We start from the raw sequence: 17,867 nt of genomic DNA on the forward strand, positions 1-17,867 counted from the left end.
CTCTGTGTGTTTGTTTGAATGTCCTTATTAACTTTGTAAGTAATAAAAGATATCTCTTCTTGTTGGTAATCACTCACTTTAAGAACTTCAAAGGTGCCGGGCGGTGGTGGCGCACGCCTTTAATCCCAGCACTCGGGAGGCAGAGGCAGGCAGATCTCTGTGAGTTCGAGGCCAGCCTGGGCTACCAAGTGAGTCCCAGGAAAGGCGCAAAGCTACACAGAGAAACCCTGCCTCGAAAAACAAAAAAACAAAACAAAAAAAAAAAAGAACTTCAAAGGTGATATTCTGTGCTTTTCTGGCTGTAAAGGGCTCCAGTGAGAGATTTGGTGTTACTGGGATGTTTGTCTTTGTATTTGTGTTTTGTTCTGTTTTCTGCTCTACAGCTCTTGATATTCTCCTTGATTGTATTTTTGAAGTCTTGAGCATGCTATGCGATGGAGAGGTTCTTCTCTGTTCATATCTTCTTGGAATTCTAAATGCATCTTGTATTTGAATCTTCATTTCTTTCTCTAAACCTCATAAATGTCTGTTTTAATTTCATTGACTACATTCTTAGTACCTTTAGTTTTTAATCTCAGCTTCTTCTTCTTTTAATACTTGGATACTTAAGGTTTTGTTTATCTTTTAAAAAATTTATTTATTTCTGTATTTGACATCCTGGCCACAATTTCCCTTTCCTCCTCTCAGTTCTCCCCCATTCTGTTCCCACTGCCCAGTCCCCTCCCCCTCTGTTTCTGTCCAGGAAAGCACAGGTCTCCATGAGTGTCAACAAAACATGGCATACCAAGTTGCAATAAGACCAAGCACCTCTCCATGTATTAAGGCTGGACAAGGCAACCCAATATGAGGAGTAGTTAGTTCCCCAAAAGCCAGTAAAAAGTTGGAGATGTCCCCTGTTCCCACTGTTAGGAGTCCCACAAGAGGACCAAGCTACATAACTGTAACATGTATGCAGAGGGCCTAGGTCAGTCCCATGCAGGCTCCCTGGTTGTGGGTTCAGTCTCTGTGAGCCCCTATGAGCCCAGTCTAGTTGATTCTGTGAGTTTTCTTATTGTATGCTTGACCCCTCTGGCTCCTACAATCCTTTCTCCCCCTCTTCTGCAGGATTCCCCGAGCTCCACCTCATATTTGTCTGAATCTGGTTCTATCAGTTGCTGGATGAAGCCTCTCTGATGACAATTGGACTAGGCACCAATCTGGTTACAGGAGATGACCAGTTCAGGCCACATATTCCCTATTGCTAGGAGTCTTACCTGGGGTCACCCTTGCAGATTCCTGAAAAATTCCCTGTGCCAGGTTTTTACCTGACCAGGAAATGCCTCCCCTTTCTAGTAGTCTCTTTCAATACTCTCCCCTCCCCCACAACCTGATTGCTGGGGTTCACTTCACCACCTGCCCTCAGTCCACTCACAAAGTATCTTCTATTTCTCCTTCCTAGGGAGATCTGGACGCCCCTCCCCGCACCACCCCATGAACCCTCCTTTTTATTTAGTCTCTCTGGGTCTGTGGATTGTAGCATTGTTACCTGTTCAGGAATATTACTTTAACCGGGCAAAGATATGTTACATTTGTTTCTGCTGCCTTTGTTAACAATATGAAGATGTGTTACATTTGTTTATGTTGCATTTGTTTAATTATGTAAAGATGTATTGCTGTTTGACCTTGCCTGCCTAAGGCATCTGATCAATCTAGTAAAAAACTAGGAATTTATTGTTAATTGTCTAATGGAAATCTTGAGTTCTCCAGACAGTGGCCCTCTTCATCTAGGTCTCCAGCAAACAGCATTTCCTTTTGTTTTCTCAAGTTTGATATTTATTTAGGCTCCAAATATAAATGAGAACATGTAATATCTATCTTTCTGTGTCTGATTTTTTTCACCTTGAGAGTCCTTCAGGTTCATCTATCTTGTGTCAAATAACATAACCTCATTATAGTGGCTGACTATCAGAACGTTGTAGATGCATTTGGAGACATAAATCTGCCAAGTTTCTGTATCATTTCTTCCGTTGCTATGAAATTCGATCGAATTCTGATTCTTGGCCATCATGAATGCTGCAATGGACCACAGACATACTTTGACATACTAAGTTCCTACCTTTTAGTCATGGGATTAGTAGGTCATATGATAGTTCATACTATTCCGAAGGTGCTCATGTGAATTACACTCTCACCGTGAGTCTGCCAGGACACAGGGTTCCCTTTTCTTCACACCCCAGCACTTGTTATATATATTTCATAATAGACATATTAAGGTATGTGATCTGATATCTCATTTTGCTTTTAATTTGCTTTTCCCTGATTAAGATGAGGAACATTCTTTTCATTGGTCATTTGCACATGTCACAAATATATGTTCAGATTTTTTTATCCATGTTTAATTGGTTCTGCTTAATTGGGTAAACTACTTCTCATTTATTCAAAAGGTTTTCCATAGTACCTGTGTGAAAAAATTGGTTGTAAATCTTCAGGTGTATTACTGTTGTCACAAATGATAGGACTTTATTCTTCTTATGGCTGAGCAATATGCCATTGGGCATTATATGTCTATATGTAGATATATATATATATATATATATATCCTTTTAAAACATCCCTTCATTAGTTGATTGTGACATAGCTTGTTCGCATTTCTCTGCTATTATAAATAGTCCTGAAAGAATAGAAGGAATATTTTGCTTATATATAATTATCTTATTTTACATAAGTAAATAACCGATAATGAAAGTTTTGGTTCATGTGGTATCTCTCTACCTTTTGATTTTAAAAAAAACTCTATTCTGTTTTTCATGACGTCATAGCTGTAATTGTTTGAATGTTCACTAAAAATATTGTTGTTGCCTTTTCTCCACATTCTTGCCAGTACCTGTTACACTCTAACCCTTCCATAGCATCCATACCTACTGGGGTGAAGTGCCATCCTCCTGCAGTTTTTACGTTGTTTCCTTGATGATTGTTGATGTTGCACATTTTTCATACCTCTAATGTTTGTCTGTATGTCATCTTTTTTTGAGACTGGATATCATGTAGCTCCGGATGACCTCAAACCCCACAAGTAGACAAGGATGGTTTTTGATTCTTCTGTCTTTATCTTTTAGGTGCTTGGGTTATAAGCATGGATCACCATGCCTACCTTTCCAAACCCAGGACTCTGTATTAGGCAAGTGCTCTACCAACTGAGCTACATCCTCAACTTTGTGTGGTAACTTTTGAGGAACACTATTTAGATTTTTCTTTTTTGTGTGTATTTATTTGAGTACATATGTACATGTTCATGTGTGTATATACATGTCTATATGTGACTGCACAAGCACATGTGTGTATTCATATGTGGAGACCAAAAGTTGTTGTGAAGAAGTTTTTGTACACTGTGAAGATGTGTCTTTGCTAAAGCACCTTCTGATTTGTTTAATAAAGAGTTGAACAGTCAATAGCTAGGCAGGAGAGGATAGACAGGATTTCCAGGGAGAGATAGGAACTCAGGAAAGAAGAGAGGTAGAATTCGCCATCCAGATGTGGAAGAAGTTGGACGTATGGTACTGAGCAGAGGTAACAAGCCATGTGACAGAATGTAGATTAATAGAAATGAGTTAATTGAAGTTGTAAGAGCTAGTTGGGAACAAGCTTAAGCTAAGGCCAAGCTGTCATACTTAATAAGATGTCTCCCTGTCATTGTTTTAGAGCTGGCAGTACACAGAAAGTCTGGTTACATGTGACATCCCACATTGTTGTTTTTTCACTGGCACAGTGGCTGTTTTAGCCCGTAACTGTACTTACTGGCCTACTTCTATGTCCCGCTGGATTCATCTGCTGCTGCTGCCACCAAATGTAGTTCTATTTAGTAACAAAAAAATCAGGAGTCAGAGGCTAGAGGTAAAAACCTGCTAGCTCAGAGAGATTGAGGAGCAAAGAGCTGACCTTCCCTCTTCGCTGACATGTCAGAAAAGAGCGTCTCTTCCATCGCTCCAAACCAAAAAGGACCATCATGCTCATAGTCCCTCCCTACCATTTTTTGTGTCTATCCATTTTCCATACTCCCTCTGACTCACTCTCATTACTTTCTGTCAACTAGTTGATGCCTCTGGCTCCTGACTCAAGGTTGATTTTATTTAATTAATGCAAACACAAACTCAGAGTTCACTGTGTGGTCATATATCATGCAACAATTGAATAACTTCTGGATTGCTCTCCATCTCATTATTGTTTTTGAAACAGGGTCTCTTATGGACCCTGGAGCTCAGTAATTCACTTACAGTGGTGGATAGGAAGCTCCAATCATCCCCTTGTCTCCAACTACCTAGTGCTGGCATTACTGATTTGTATACCTTTTTATCTATATCATATCTATATCTTCTCTTTTTTTCTTTTCAGAGTAGATTCAATAATCTGTTAATAATCTACATCTTATCTATATCCTCTTTTTCTTTTTTTTTAAATAAGAACTCTAAATCTAATTTCCTTTGTTTAACTTTTTCCTGACCATTAACAATTAACAACCTGTAATCAACCACCCTAAACAATGACAATTATCCAAAACCTATTTAAAGACCAAAAACCACCCACCCCACCTCTTGGGAATGTGGGCATCATGTTCTTAAAATTACTTCCTGCTGTTTGGGGGCAAAGGCATCTTTAGAGGATAATGAAAAGAAAAATTGCCAGGCAGTGGTGGTGCACGCCTTTAATCCCAGCACTCAGGAGGCAGAGGCAGGCGGATCTCTGTGAGTTCAAAGCCAGCCTGGTCTACAGAGCGAGATCCAGGACAGGCTCCAAAGCTACACAGAGAAACCCTGTCTCGAAAAACCAAAAAAAAAAAAAAGGATCTTTCAGTTGACATCAAATGAAATTTTCTGCATATGTGTTACAGTTGTGTAGCTTGGTCCTATTGTGGGACTCTTGACTATGGGAACAGGGGCTATCTCCAACACTTTCACAGGCTTTTGGAACCCAACTCCTCATTCTGGGTCATCTTGCCCAGCCTTGGTGCATGGGGAGGTGTTTAGTTTTACTGCAACTTGGTATGCCATGTTTTGTTGATATCCATAGGAGACCTGGCCTTTCCTGAACAGAAACAGAGGAAGAATAGATTGGGGGTGGGGGGGTGGGAACAGAGTGGGGTGGGGAAGACTGGGAGGGGAGGCTGTGGCTGGGATGTAAAGTAAATACATAATAAATTTATTTTTTAAAATTGTCATTAGGTGGAAAAACTTAACACACCACAGGAAACAGTTTTGCACATAAAATATATATTCATGTGAATATTGATTAAAATGATTACATTTGTAAAATAGAATTACATAGCAGTATGTCTTTGAAACAAAAGGTTGGAAGATATGCACACATTGTGATTCCCAAATAGAGTAGAACATGGGTAGCGTTTAAGCACTTGGTTTCTGGATTTTAATGCCAGTAGATGATTAACTTAACAAGAAAATATCAAGATGTCCCTCTTCTAAAGTCAATAGAAAGCAACACCACCAAGAAGAGAACAAGAGCAATCAAAACAACAACAACAAAGTAACCATATCATCTGTGGCATCTTCAGGAGGATATGCAGTAATCTAAACATTGTTCCAAGAGTGTGGCTGGTGTCTGTGGCTTTTCCAGCCTCACAGGTTGGTGTTCAGCCATCCAGGTCTGGGCACTAAAGTTGGGACCACTCCATTTCTGATGTTCTGTTGAATGCCATGAAGATTGATGACTACTGTTCCAGGGTCTCCTTACTAGTGTTGAGCTGTGAGACCTCAAATCTGAGGAGAGGAATGTTATATTGATGAGCTTGAGAATCCCCAAGGCCTCTTTGTCCACATTATATAAATGAGATGTCTCTTTGGTAAGAGTGGGAATGTTGGACACCTGCTTGGTCAGAGGGTAAAACCAGAGGCCATTTGGATATTAGTATAGACATCTTACATAATGGGAGAGGAAGGTCTGAAGTTCTGTTGGCCAGAGGTGGAGTTGGATACTCCATTAGTATGTGTGAGACAACCTTGGTCAACGGGAGACCCTGAATGTCCCCCAACACTAAACAGAGATGTACAACTAGGGATCAATGGGTCAGAGGTGAGAGGTCTGAAGCTTGCCAAGAGGCATGGGGAAGAAATGAGAACTCAAAGAAGCCTGGGGAAAATCCAAGGCCCCCAGAGTCAGAGAGGAGATGTTTGAGGGCCTCTTGGAGAGAGAGTAGAAATCTGAGGTCTTTTTATAGAGCTAGAATAGTATGTTGGTCTGGGTAGAGGTGGAAATGTGCATACCCACTTCTTGACATGAGATCAAGGTCCCAGCTCACCTCAAGCAGTGGAGCACATTCCAGGTACTGCCTTATCAGCTTCCAGCTCTTCTTTGGAGACTCAAACATCTGTCCACCGTAGTGAACATGTGGCAGGGCAGGCAGCAGTCTGAGATTTTGTCCAAAAGTCTGCGCGATAGTCTCAAGCTAGTTCTCCTTCTCAAGAGTATGTTCAGCTGCCCAGGTCTAGGTATGAATGATGAAGGCCACATTATATTGTTTTCTGCCTTAAGGCAGTGGGCTTTGGTTCTAGACTGTACTTGCTACTCTTGGGCTCTGATACTTTAAGACTAGTTGGTCTGGAGAATTCATTGGGAAAGAAAAAAATGTTCTAGGACCCCATGTTTGCGTGGGGAATGTCCGAGGCCCCTGAATCAGAAGAGAACCACGTGAGGCCCTCCTTGAGCAGAAGGGTATATTTGAAGACAACTTGGGCAGAAAGAGAAGATCCGAGGCCCCCTGGTAAAAGAGAGACAGTAGATTGAAATGCCTTTGGTTATAATGGAATGATCTGTGGTCCTATTACATAGACCCAGTAAGTCCACTCCCACAGGGCGTATTCAGGTCTGAGAACCCTTTGGATATTGGTGGACTGTAGCTCTATATTAGAACAGGCAGGTCTGAGAACCATTTGGTCAGAAGACAAATATTTGGGGTATACTTGGGGAGAGAGGAGAGTCTAAAAGCCACTTCAGAAAGAGAGGATACTCTTAGACTTCTTTGGGTAGGTGAGGCATATCCAATTTCCCAGTGGGCAGAAGAGGAATTTCTGCTATCACTTTGGGAGCAGGTGAAAGATCCAAGACCCTTTAATGTAGAAGGATGAGATAGGAACTCCCCAGAACTGAATGGAATGGTCTCAACCTCTCTTGGTCATATGTCTGCTGCCCTATTGGGCAGAAGCTGAAGGTTGAATGATACTTTGAGAATTATAAGAAGTTCCAGTCACTCACTCCTTCATCGGCACCAAACTTGAAATCACAAACTAGATTACACATCTTCTGAATGTCCATATCAGCACTCTTAGAAGTCTTCTAAGAGGCTGCATGGCAGTAGTCTCTGATTTGGTGTCTTTGTCTAGTATATGTCCATCCATACATTCCTCAGCATGTAGGGCAGGACTTCTCTGTCTAAGGGACCAGAAGGAAGACAGTGTTTGGGTTACTATCATCTTGCTGGTCTTGTGTTCTGGGACCTCGGTCCAGAGTGCTCTGAGATCACTTTGGTCAGAACAGTACTTTCCAGGCCACCCAAATTAGAAGTTGTAGATATGAAATCCACTGGGCAGATGGTGAATATGTGGGCTTTCCTTGATCACACAGGCAGGTCTGAGGCACTTTTTATTGATGTGAATGTCTAAATCTCCATATGTAAGAGAGGGGAAGGACCTTGGCACTTTGGACAGAAATAGAAGTACTATTATGCCCTTTATCAAAGAAGCAATGTGGCAGACTTCATGGGAATAAGGGAAAATGTTGATGCACCCTGGTCATAAGGGGAATTTCTGAGACATTTTGTGCAAAGATGAAGGTCTACACCTGTTCGTCAGAGGGGTAAAATCTCTGGCTGTATTCAATGAAATAGGAAAGAGTATTTTCCATTGAGCATAAAGTGAATACCTTGTGGAGCAGAGGAATGCCTGGAACTGCCCGGTCAGCTTCCAACTTTTTTTTTCAGTATTTAGAATATCCATATCTTTTGTGGGTCATGTGGAAGGTCGGGTATCCATATCTTTTGCGGGCTATGTGGAAGGTCAGGAAACAATTATTGCATTATTTTCCAGCAGGTTGGAAAATCCTCAGTCTAAGAAGCCTTTGGTCAGAGAGACAAGCCCAAGGCCCCTTTGTTCAGAGAGGTCATGTCTTAGATTGTACATAGCAGGGAGAAAGTTGGATGCAATCCTAGACAGTTGGGAATAAAGCAGGCATACATAGTCAATAGAACAAGATCTACGGACCTCTTACAAGAGGTGGTGGGCCTGAATCTCCCTTGGGAAAAAGAGGACATTTTCAGGCCAACTTGAGGATTGGGAGAAAATTTCTTCCCCCCCTAGACAGAGGGGGAAAGACTAAGTCTTTATGAGTAGAAGTGGCGTGTTTGTGGCTCCCATGTACAGAGGGAGAGAATATGAAAGAAAGACATTTTCAGAGCTCTTGGAAAGAGGGCAAGAATTTGGTGGCCACTGAAACAAAAGGACTAGTTCTGATGTCCCTTTCAGAGAAGGTGTTAGAGGTGAGACATATTTAAGTGGAAGTGGAAGGTCTGAGCCCCCCTTCTTCTCAAAGGGGATGATTGAATCCTTGGTCAGAGCGAGCACATTTTGAGGTCCTTTTTGCCTGGACGTGGAAAGTCTTAGGGCCTTGGGCATATAGAGATGATCTCTGGCCCCCTCATTTGTGCAGCTTAGATATCAGGCCCTCTTGGTTAGAGAGTGTGCATTTGATGTCTTATGGGCAGAAATGGATGGTGTTTAGGAGCTGAAGACTAAAGCAGATGTAGGGAGAGTAGCAAAGTCACCAACCATGTAGAGAGAAGGGAGTGTCCCAGCCTACCTTGTGCAGTGGAGGAAGGACTCCATCACAGTGTAGAAGATTCACATCTCCAGGCACACTGTGGCAGGCCTGGCAGCAATCTGAGCATTATTATCAGTCATGATTGGCAATCTCAGTCTCTAAGTCCTCTTATCACCAGCTATATTGGTGTGTACATGAAGAACGCGACCTCTTCACTTTAGTGTCTAGAATGAAGGCAGATGACCTAAGTTTCAGGCTCTGTCAACTCAAAGCAGAACAAAGTGAAGTCCCTTGAGTTACACATGTATTTTCCTAGTGGCCATGGTTAGAGGGAGAAGATCTAAGGCCCTCCATTAGAGGGATAATTTGGAGGCCCACGTGCACATGGGGTGTGCTCTGAGGACCCTTTGATCCTGATCCCCTTGGGAAAAATGGAAATTCTGAGATTGCTATAGTAAAAGACAGTCATTCTTATGTCTGTCCTTGGACGGAGGGGGAAGGTCTGGGGTATGGTAATAGCAGAAAGGCCTGACAACCACTTTAATCAAAGTTCTGATAACCCTTCATCAAAATGGCATGATGTGTGATGCCTTGAGAATAAGGACAGTTTGGGGAGCCCATATTCAGAGGGGAAACTTCTGAGGTCATTCTGAACTGCCTTTCTTAGACAGAAAATGTTCGGCCATGTTTAACCAAATAGCAGGATCCAGTCACTCCACTGTGCAGAAGGGAAAAGCCTAGCTTACCTTGGGTGGTGGGAGAATGGTGTGGTTTTACATCATGTGTTTCCAACTGCTCTTTTCACCTTCCATTATCCATATATTACACTGACTGTTGGGAAGAGTACAAGAAGCAATTACAACGCTCTTCCAAAGGGATGTGTGATTGTCTGGACTTTGATGCTTCCTCGAGGTTGTATTGATCTGTGATTATCCATCAATAAAAGATGGGAACATTACAGAAGACAGTTTCTAACAACCATTTCTGGGCAGATAGAATGACTATTAGTTTTAGCTTTCTATATTTTGCCATCTGATCTAAACCTAGAATCTTGTGAGGTCCCGTTGGTGACAAATGTGTTTGCCTAGCAATCTTGGTTACAGGGATTGACACTAAGGTAATACAAGTTCAAGGGTCACATGTAAGGTGCACTTTGAAGGCAAGAAATTGTCTAGGGCCTCCCAAGGTCAGAGGCTAGATCTGAAGCTCCATTGAGTATAGAGTAAAGGAATGAGACCCCCTTGGCCATGGGAGCCAATTCTGAGGTCTCATTCCTCATTGTGGCCAGACACTTGTGGGCAAAAATAGGATCTCTGTAGTCTTTGTGGTTGAAAGGAGGTAATCATAGCCCTCTTTAGCACTACACTGAACTGCATGTGGGCAGATCTTATTCTCACTTGTACAGAGGGAGTGGTGTAAGGAATACTTGGTCTGAGCCCTCTTTAGTCAGAGGGAAATGACTTAGGCCCACTTGCAAAGAAACTGAAAGTTTGAGGGTTTTTTCCACAGAATGAGTACTTGAAACCACCTTGGGCAAATGGGGAAGGTCTGCAGTAGGCTTTGTCCTGGGAGGGAGATTTGACATTCTCTTCAACTAAGTAAAAGGAGTGAGGTAACTTGAGAAGAGAGGAAGAGCTGGGCCCCTTGTCAGAAAAAGAAAACTTTGACCCCTGGTTGGGCAAAGGTATGAGTTGGAAAACCCTTGGATGGAGAGGGGAAGTGCCATGCACAGTTCTGTTGAAGATGGATGTCCCTGCAACCTTATTCAATGAAGGAAGGTCCCATCACTGCACTTCAGCTTCCAGCTCTGCTTTAGAATTTCCAAATCTTGTGTTGAGTCTCAGAGAGTTTGGGAGGCAACCAGCACCTTCTTCAAAGAGCCTGGATGGCTGTCCCTGGCTAGGTTGCCTCTTCTCTTACTTTGTCTTAGTCTGTATCTGGGAGGCAATGATGGGGCCACCTGATTTCTAGTGATGGGAATGAAGAGCAGAGCATAGGATCCAGTCTCTAAAAATACACTTAGGAACTGGGCCCTCAAACCAGAGTGGAGCAATGCATTTCCCTAGCCACCAAGATCAAAACTGAAATGTTTAAATCTCTCTTATTTGGAGTAGCATATGTTGGAGGTGCTTCAAAGACTTAAGGGGATGCTTGAGGATTTGTGAAATAATAATAATACAAGGTATGATGCAATATTATTCAAAAGAGAATGTCCAATGCCATCTTGAGAATAAAAGGAATGCCTGAGTTTCCTTGGGTTAAAAACAGAGGTTCCTATTCCCCCTTAAACAGGTAGGTAACATATAAGACCACATTGTTAATGGGGGGAAGGGTGGAGGCTCTGTATGACGCAGGGTAGTTCTCATGACGCCAATAAACAAGGAATGTGTGAGGTCTCGTGGGAATAGCGGAGTTCTGAGACCCTCTCCTCAGGAATGAGAAGTCATGAGACCACCTTCTGAAAAGGAGAAACCCTGAACATCTTTGTTCACAGGGAGGGGGACCCCAGCCATATTTGATAAAATAGGAATATGCAATTCACCCATGGCCAGACGGGGAAAGTCCCAGGCTATTCTGAGTAATGGGAAAAGGTCCTGGTTCTGCCTCACTAGCTTCCAGCTATTTTCCCCAATACAAACATACAAACCCTGTGTGAAATCTTTGAGAGTCTAAGGCAAATCTCATAACAGTTTTCCAACAGGGTAAGTGGTTATGCAAGCATTGGTGTTTCCTCAAGGTGTGTTGAGCTGAACATATCTGTGGATACAAGATAGGAATAGTGTATTTTCGATAACCAATTTTGAGGCAGATGGCTTGAGAGCTGATTTCATCTTTCTATCTGCTGCCTATGATCTAAAAGCAGAAAGTTGTGAGGTCTCATTGGTCACACATGTGTTCATATGGCTATCTCTGTCAGAGGGGTCAGCTCTACAGCAATCTTAGTTAATAGGGGTATGTGTGACGTCACCATGGAAAGAAGGGGAGCTCCGATGGTTCTTTAGACATAAGGGTGGGCCTAAAGTTGCAAAGAGCAGAGGGTAGAGGTCTGAGACATCCCTCGGATACGGGGGACAGTTTTGAGTGCCCTTTCCATAGAGCTTGATTTCCCAGATCTCCTTTTACAGAAACTGGATGTTTGAAATCCTCTTGCTGGATAGAGGTATATAATTGGCCCACAACCTAGTGGGAAGATCAGGAATGTCTGAATCTTGTTTGTGCAGAGTGGTATAATGCACTTTTGGGTCTGACACCCCTTTAATGAGAAAAGAAAAGACTCAGAGCCACTTGGTAGGAATGGGAATATGTATATAAGGACCATGTAACACAAAAAAAATGTTTTAGGCCCCTTTGGGAAAATGGGGTTTAGAACAACCTTAATCTTAGGAGAGTTCTGACATCCTGTTCCACATACTGAGAAGGAATAATATAGTAATAATAATAATAGTAATAATAATAACAGGAAAAGTGGAAGCTCTGAGCCCTATGTAAGAGAGAAATCCTCTGAGGCCCATTGAAAAATGAAGACAGAATCTCCTTTGGGCAGAGGGTGAAGGTGCCATATACACTTCTGTTGAAGGTGCATATCCCAGGTACCGTATGAAGTGGAGAAAGTTCCCAGCATTGATCATGAGCTTCCAACTCTTATTCAGAGTTTTGTATCTTCATAGTTTGTGTTCATTCTGGGAGAGACAAGGCAGCAACAACCCATGTCTTCTTCCAAGGGCCCGAAGGACTGTCCCTGGCTAGGTTGTTTCCTCTAGTTTGTGTTCAGCTGTCCTGATCTAGGCAGAGATGTTGAAGTCATTCCATTTCTACTGACTGGTCTAAAGGCAGACACCATGGGTTTCTATGCTGCAATTGCTAAACTTGGCCTATGGGACCTCAAACCAAAGTGGACTGGTACCCCTTGTTTATAGAAAGAGTCTCTCAAAGACCTGTACCTGATCAGTTCAATGTGAGACCCATTTGGCCATATGTGGAAAGATGTCAGGCCCCATTCTTGAACAGAAGAAAGGTTTGTGTTGGTAGGGTTAGTAGGAATGAGCAGAAAGGTCCTAGAATACTTCATGCAGAGGATGAAGCTCCCAGGTTACCTTGGGAGTTGGATTGAAGGTGCGGGCAATACCTTATCAAGTCCAAACGTCCTCATACTCCAGAACACCCTTGTGTTCTGGACTCTGAGCCTTGCTTGCCAGCACTCAGAGCATTTTTCTTATAGGTTGGTTGGTAATCCCTGGCTCTGCATCCTCCACAAGCCTTTCATCAGCAGCACAGGCATGGGCAACAAAGATGGAACTGCTCTGTTTCTGTAGAGAATCTTAAAAGTAGAAGGTGTTTGATCAGGGATCAGATTTTTACAGTCATGTCCCAGGATATCCATTCAGAGTGATCTGACATCCCTTTGGTCATTTGGGATTGCCTGGCCACCCAGGTCAGAAGGGAAAGACTGAGACCTCAGTTAGAGGAAGAGAGCTGAGGTCTCTGTGGATAGAAGTGGTTTCTCTGAGGAAGCCATTGTCAGGGAGTGTTGATTTGAGGTGTACTTCAGAAAAAGATGAACATCTGAGAGAGTTTTCATGTCACTGGCCCAGTCTGTATTCCCTCAATCATATGAGTTTGTATCGGTCCCCTTGAAATGAAATGGTGTGTCTAAAGTCCGCTTGTTCAAGGAAAGTAGAAACGTAGCCAACTTCCTTGACAAGGTATTATGTCAGAGGTTCTTCATGACATCAGTATTGGGCCTCCAGTTTACCTTGCACTGAAGGGCAAATTTGGGACCCATTTATTAAGAAGAATTGCTGAGGCCCACTCCATAATATCAGGAAGTGTGTGGCCCCCTCACGCAAAATGAACACCTAGGCTTCCTTTGGACAAACTGGAAAAATGTAGGTCTCCCTTTGTTTCAGGAGGAAGATCTCCTAAATCAAAGGGAGAAAGAGTAAGTACCGTTGGGGAGAGAGGTGTTTCTGAGGCCCATGTGACAGGGGAGATGTGGTCAGAGTATGAAAATCCCATACAACTCTGAGCAAAAATTAAAACGAATACCATACCTCATAAGGTGCCAGCATTGCCTTGCCTTCTAACTCTTCTCCACAGGTTAGGATGTTCATATCTTTAGCTGAATCTGCAAGAGACCAAGCATCAGTACCAGGATTCATTAGCAGCTTGGGTAGGAGCCCCAGTGTGGTTGACTCCTAAGAATTGTGTTCAGCCAACCAGAACTGGGTGGGACTGATGATTCCACACTATGACAGGTAATTTCACTCAAGGAAGTGACATGGGTTCCAGATTTCCTTGGTCTTCTTCTGTCAGCTCTAACCAGAGTGACCAATGCTCCTTGGTCAGAGGTGAAATATCACATGTGCCCTTGCTCAGAGGGGCAAGTTCTGAGGGCCCTTGGTGTCAAAGGGGAGATTTTAAGGCCTAAGTTATCAGATCAAAAAAATAATAAGGTTTAGGAAAGGAGACAGATCCCAGACCTTGTTGGGCAGAGGAGAACATCCCTGCTTACCTTTTCTAGAGGAGGAGGGTCTAGACACTCCTAGTCAGTCTCCAAATCTTCAGTGAACTCTAGAAAAATCCTTATCTCTGAGGACTTGTTGAGGCTTGACAGCAACCAGAGGGTTCTTCTGACAGGTGGGGCTGTTCTCTACTTAAACTCACGATAAGCTGCACAGGTGTGGATGTGGAGGACAGTCATCTTTCTGGTGAGCAGCTTGAAAATAGATGGCCTTGGGTCCAGGGTGAGGTTTTTATTCTTCTGTCATGTGATTTCAGTCTAGCGTTCCATGAGGTTCCTTTGGTGGTCAAGAGTGTATTTCCTAGTCACTCAGGTCTGAGAGAGAAGCTCTAGTCTCTCTTAGATGTCTGGTAGACCAGAGTCAGCCAGGAACACAAGGAGAAGCTCCTGTGTTTTCTTGGTAATGGGGTCTCAGTTTCAAGTACCTGTCAGCAGTGAAAATATTTGAGACACACCCTTCAGTCACAGGGCCAGCTCTGTAACTTTCTTCATCGAAGGGGCATGTCTCAGACCCCTCCAGTACAGACAGACAAAGTCTAAAGTTTTCTTGTTCAAAGAGGGTGTGTTACAGCAGCCCTGCTTTTGCATATCTTGAAAGTCAGGGACTTCTATGGTTGGAGGAAATAAGTCTATGGCCCTCTTCAGAAGATGTTCCAGTGAGAAGTAAGTCTCCTGAATTAGTGAGATAGTTTCTTCTCCGGGGGCATATCTAATACTCGATGGAGTTATTATCTGGAGGTATGAATCCTCCTGGTTCTGGAAGGATAATTCTGAAGCCCCATTGTGACTTTGCATAAATTCTATGGCACATTGATTTTATAGGGGTTGTATTTGTGTCCTTCTTGGGACACTAAAGAGGTCTGTGGCCACTTGCTTCTCAAGTTATATATCTAAGGTCCCCTTCAGTCATTGAGAATGTGTTTGACACCCTTGTTCTGAAGTGGTAAGTATGAGGCCCATTTGTCAATTAATGATTGTCTGAGGTCCTCTGGTTCTCAAAGGAAAGGTGTGTCAATGTCTCTTGTCAATTAGTAAATGTCTGATGTCCTCTGCTTCTCAAAGGAAAGATGTGTCAATGTCCCCTGAACACTGGGGAATGGCTGAAGCTTTTGATGTTGACGAGGTAAACCCAAAATCCCCTGAGTTACTGGGGAAAGTTGTGAGTTACCTTGTTTCTAGACAGATAAGACTGGGGCTACCTGGGCCATTGGGGAGGGTCTGAGCTCCCCTGGTTCTGAAGGACAGATCAGAAGTCCCCTTGGTCCAGACAGCAGTTTGGAAGACCTGTGGTTCTGCAGTGGTAGCTGTGAAGCCTGCTTGAGAACTGGTGGAGTGCATTTGGTCCTGATTCAGAGGAGATGTGCCTGAGCACACCATGAGCCCCTGAAACAATTTGAACTCCACTTCAGACATTGGGGAAAGTATGAACCAGGAAGCCAAATGCACTCCACTAATTCTCAAGCAGGCTTCAGACCTACCACTTCAGAACCACAAACTGCTGTATGGACCAAGGGATCTTCTGATCTGTCCTTCAGAACCAGGGGAGCTCAGATATTCCCCAATGGCCCAGGTGGCCTCAATCTTATCTGTCTAGAACAAGGTAACTCACAACATTTACCAGTAACTGGGGGGTGGGGGGGTTGGATCTACCCCCTCAACAACAAAAGCTTCAGCCATTCCCCAGTGTTTAGGGGACATTGTCACACCTTTCCTTTAAGGGCCAGGGGGCCTCAGTCATTCACTAATTGCCTTCTGATTCTGAAGGAATAAGTCTGAGGCCCCTTTGTCAGAAACACAATTTGGAGAACCCTTGGACAGAGTGAGAATATTTGAGGCACCCACAGACAAACAGGGAATTTTGAGGGCACCATTCTTTGGAGGCAGAAAGTCTCATGTTGGGGAAAGCAGAAAGGTCAAAGAGTTTGATGGGGAACAGGGGCACATCAAGAGTCAATTTGGGGATTAGAGAAGGCCTGAACATTTCCTTATCCAATCTTCATGGGAATCTAGAACATCCATGACATGCAGGGCAGGCAGCAGTGTGATCAATCTCCAACATGCTAGGAGACAGTTCCCAGCTAGGTCTCCTGACCAATTCAGCTACCTACTTCTGAACATGAAGGGCATGGGCTTCTTTATTCCTGTTGACCAAGATAAAGGCATATATCCTGGGTTTAGGGTGCTGCTGGATACTCTTAAGCTCTAGGAATCAGGTCCTTTTATTTTTTCACAGAGGTCATGAAGTCAGATGACTGGAATAAGAAACACCCAGAGCCTCTTAGGCAGAGGGAGTTGATCTGTCCCCCGCTAGGTCAGATGAAGTCAGTCTAGGGCCACATTAGTCAGTAGGAACACATACTGTTCTCAACGGGTAATAGATTGTGTAGCATGTTCTAGGTAGAAACTGTGACATATTCTTAATCAGAAGGGAAACACCTGCCTTGCTTATGGTCAGATGGGTCTATCTGATGCCTTGATGTGCATCTGAGGGAGCCAGGAATGGAAGTCAAAGGTTTAACAGCTGTTTGATGACAAGGAAATGTTCTAAACTCCCGTTGTTCATGTGGGGCACAGAGTGGAAAAATATGAGTCCAGCTTGTGGATAAGTAGATCTGAAGATGTCATGGTAAGAGAGAGTAGGGCCCAGGCTCCCCTCTTGAGATGAACATCTTAAGAACTTCAAGTTGACAGGCTTGTAAGGTCTGAAGCCTCCATGGGCAGAAGAGAGTATGTGGGAGCCTTCCAAGGGCAGAAGTTGAAGTTCTGACCCACTCTTGTTTAGAGGGCACATCTCTGAGTTCCCTTTGGTCACAAGGAGCACATGTGAGGCTCAGCTTGTTAGACTGGGTATGCCTGAGGCTCTCTCTTTCAGATTGAAACATTCTAAGACTGCCTTGAACAGGATGACCATGAGAAATTCTGAAGCCCCTTTGGTCCCATTGAGAAGGTCTGATACCTGCTTAGGGGGAGAGGTTAGAACTCTCGCTCCCTTTTCGTAGCGGGATCCTTTGGAGACTGCATGAGATTGAATATGAATATCTGTGGCCTCCTAGGAAAGAAGGGTCACGGGTAGGGGCCCCATATTCATATTGGAAAACTGTGCCTGTCCCTTGGTAAGAGAGGGAAGATCTCAGGTCCCCTAGTTGAGACAGGGTATGTCTGAATTCGTCTTGGACAACAGAGAATGATGTGCCACTCGCTTTTGGAACTGGTGAATATATGTTGAGTCCCCATTGGACAGGATGCAAAGCCCTGAGCCCCTCTCTGGCACTAGTGGAAGGTTTCTGTACCTCTAGGACAGAAAGAAAGAGGGTTTTGTCTAAAGTCCTCCTTGGTAGAAATAGAGTGTCTGACATCATTGATTTGGGGTGATGAGGAGGGTATGGCACTCCCATTGGGACTGTCTCCATCCAGAGATGAGTTGAAGCTTTCTTGGGCTACAGGGGAAGTTTTGATGGCTTCTTGAGTACAAAGGGCATCTCTGAGTCTTCTCCTGGTAGGAGGAGAAGTAGTATGGCTGGAAGTCCCATGGGGAAAGGTGGAATGT

General features: G+C 43.5%; 1 long non-coding RNA gene across 7 annotated transcripts; it reads right to left on the bottom strand.

Moving 5' to 3' along the window:
• Positions 1-5,226: 5,226 nt before the first annotated feature.
• Positions 5,227-15,801, bottom strand: LOC131924060 (uncharacterized). Of its 7 annotated transcripts, none has more exons than XR_009382774.1 (9): positions 14,312-15,799; positions 13,851-13,924; positions 12,926-13,117; positions 9,546-9,630; positions 8,839-9,023; positions 7,906-8,027; positions 7,240-7,416; positions 6,287-6,472; positions 5,227-5,747 (listed from the first exon to the last, which is right to left on the bottom strand). It is a non-coding gene; the product is annotated as an uncharacterized LOC131924060 (long non-coding RNA). The 7 variants fall into 7 exon arrangements; XR_009382770.1 differs by lacking the exon at positions 7,240-7,416 and adding an exon at positions 11,447-11,556 and having other exon boundaries at positions 9,546-9,722; positions 14,312-15,798; XR_009382771.1 differs by lacking the exon at positions 7,240-7,416 and adding an exon at positions 11,447-11,556 and having other exon boundaries at positions 14,312-15,796.
• Positions 15,802-17,867: the final 2,066 nt, after the last annotated feature.

This window comes from Peromyscus eremicus, chromosome 14 (assembly GCF_949786415.1).
Source record: "Peromyscus eremicus chromosome 14, PerEre_H2_v1, whole genome shotgun sequence".
In the NCBI taxonomy this organism is placed as follows: domain Eukaryota; kingdom Metazoa; phylum Chordata; class Mammalia; order Rodentia; family Cricetidae; genus Peromyscus; species Peromyscus eremicus.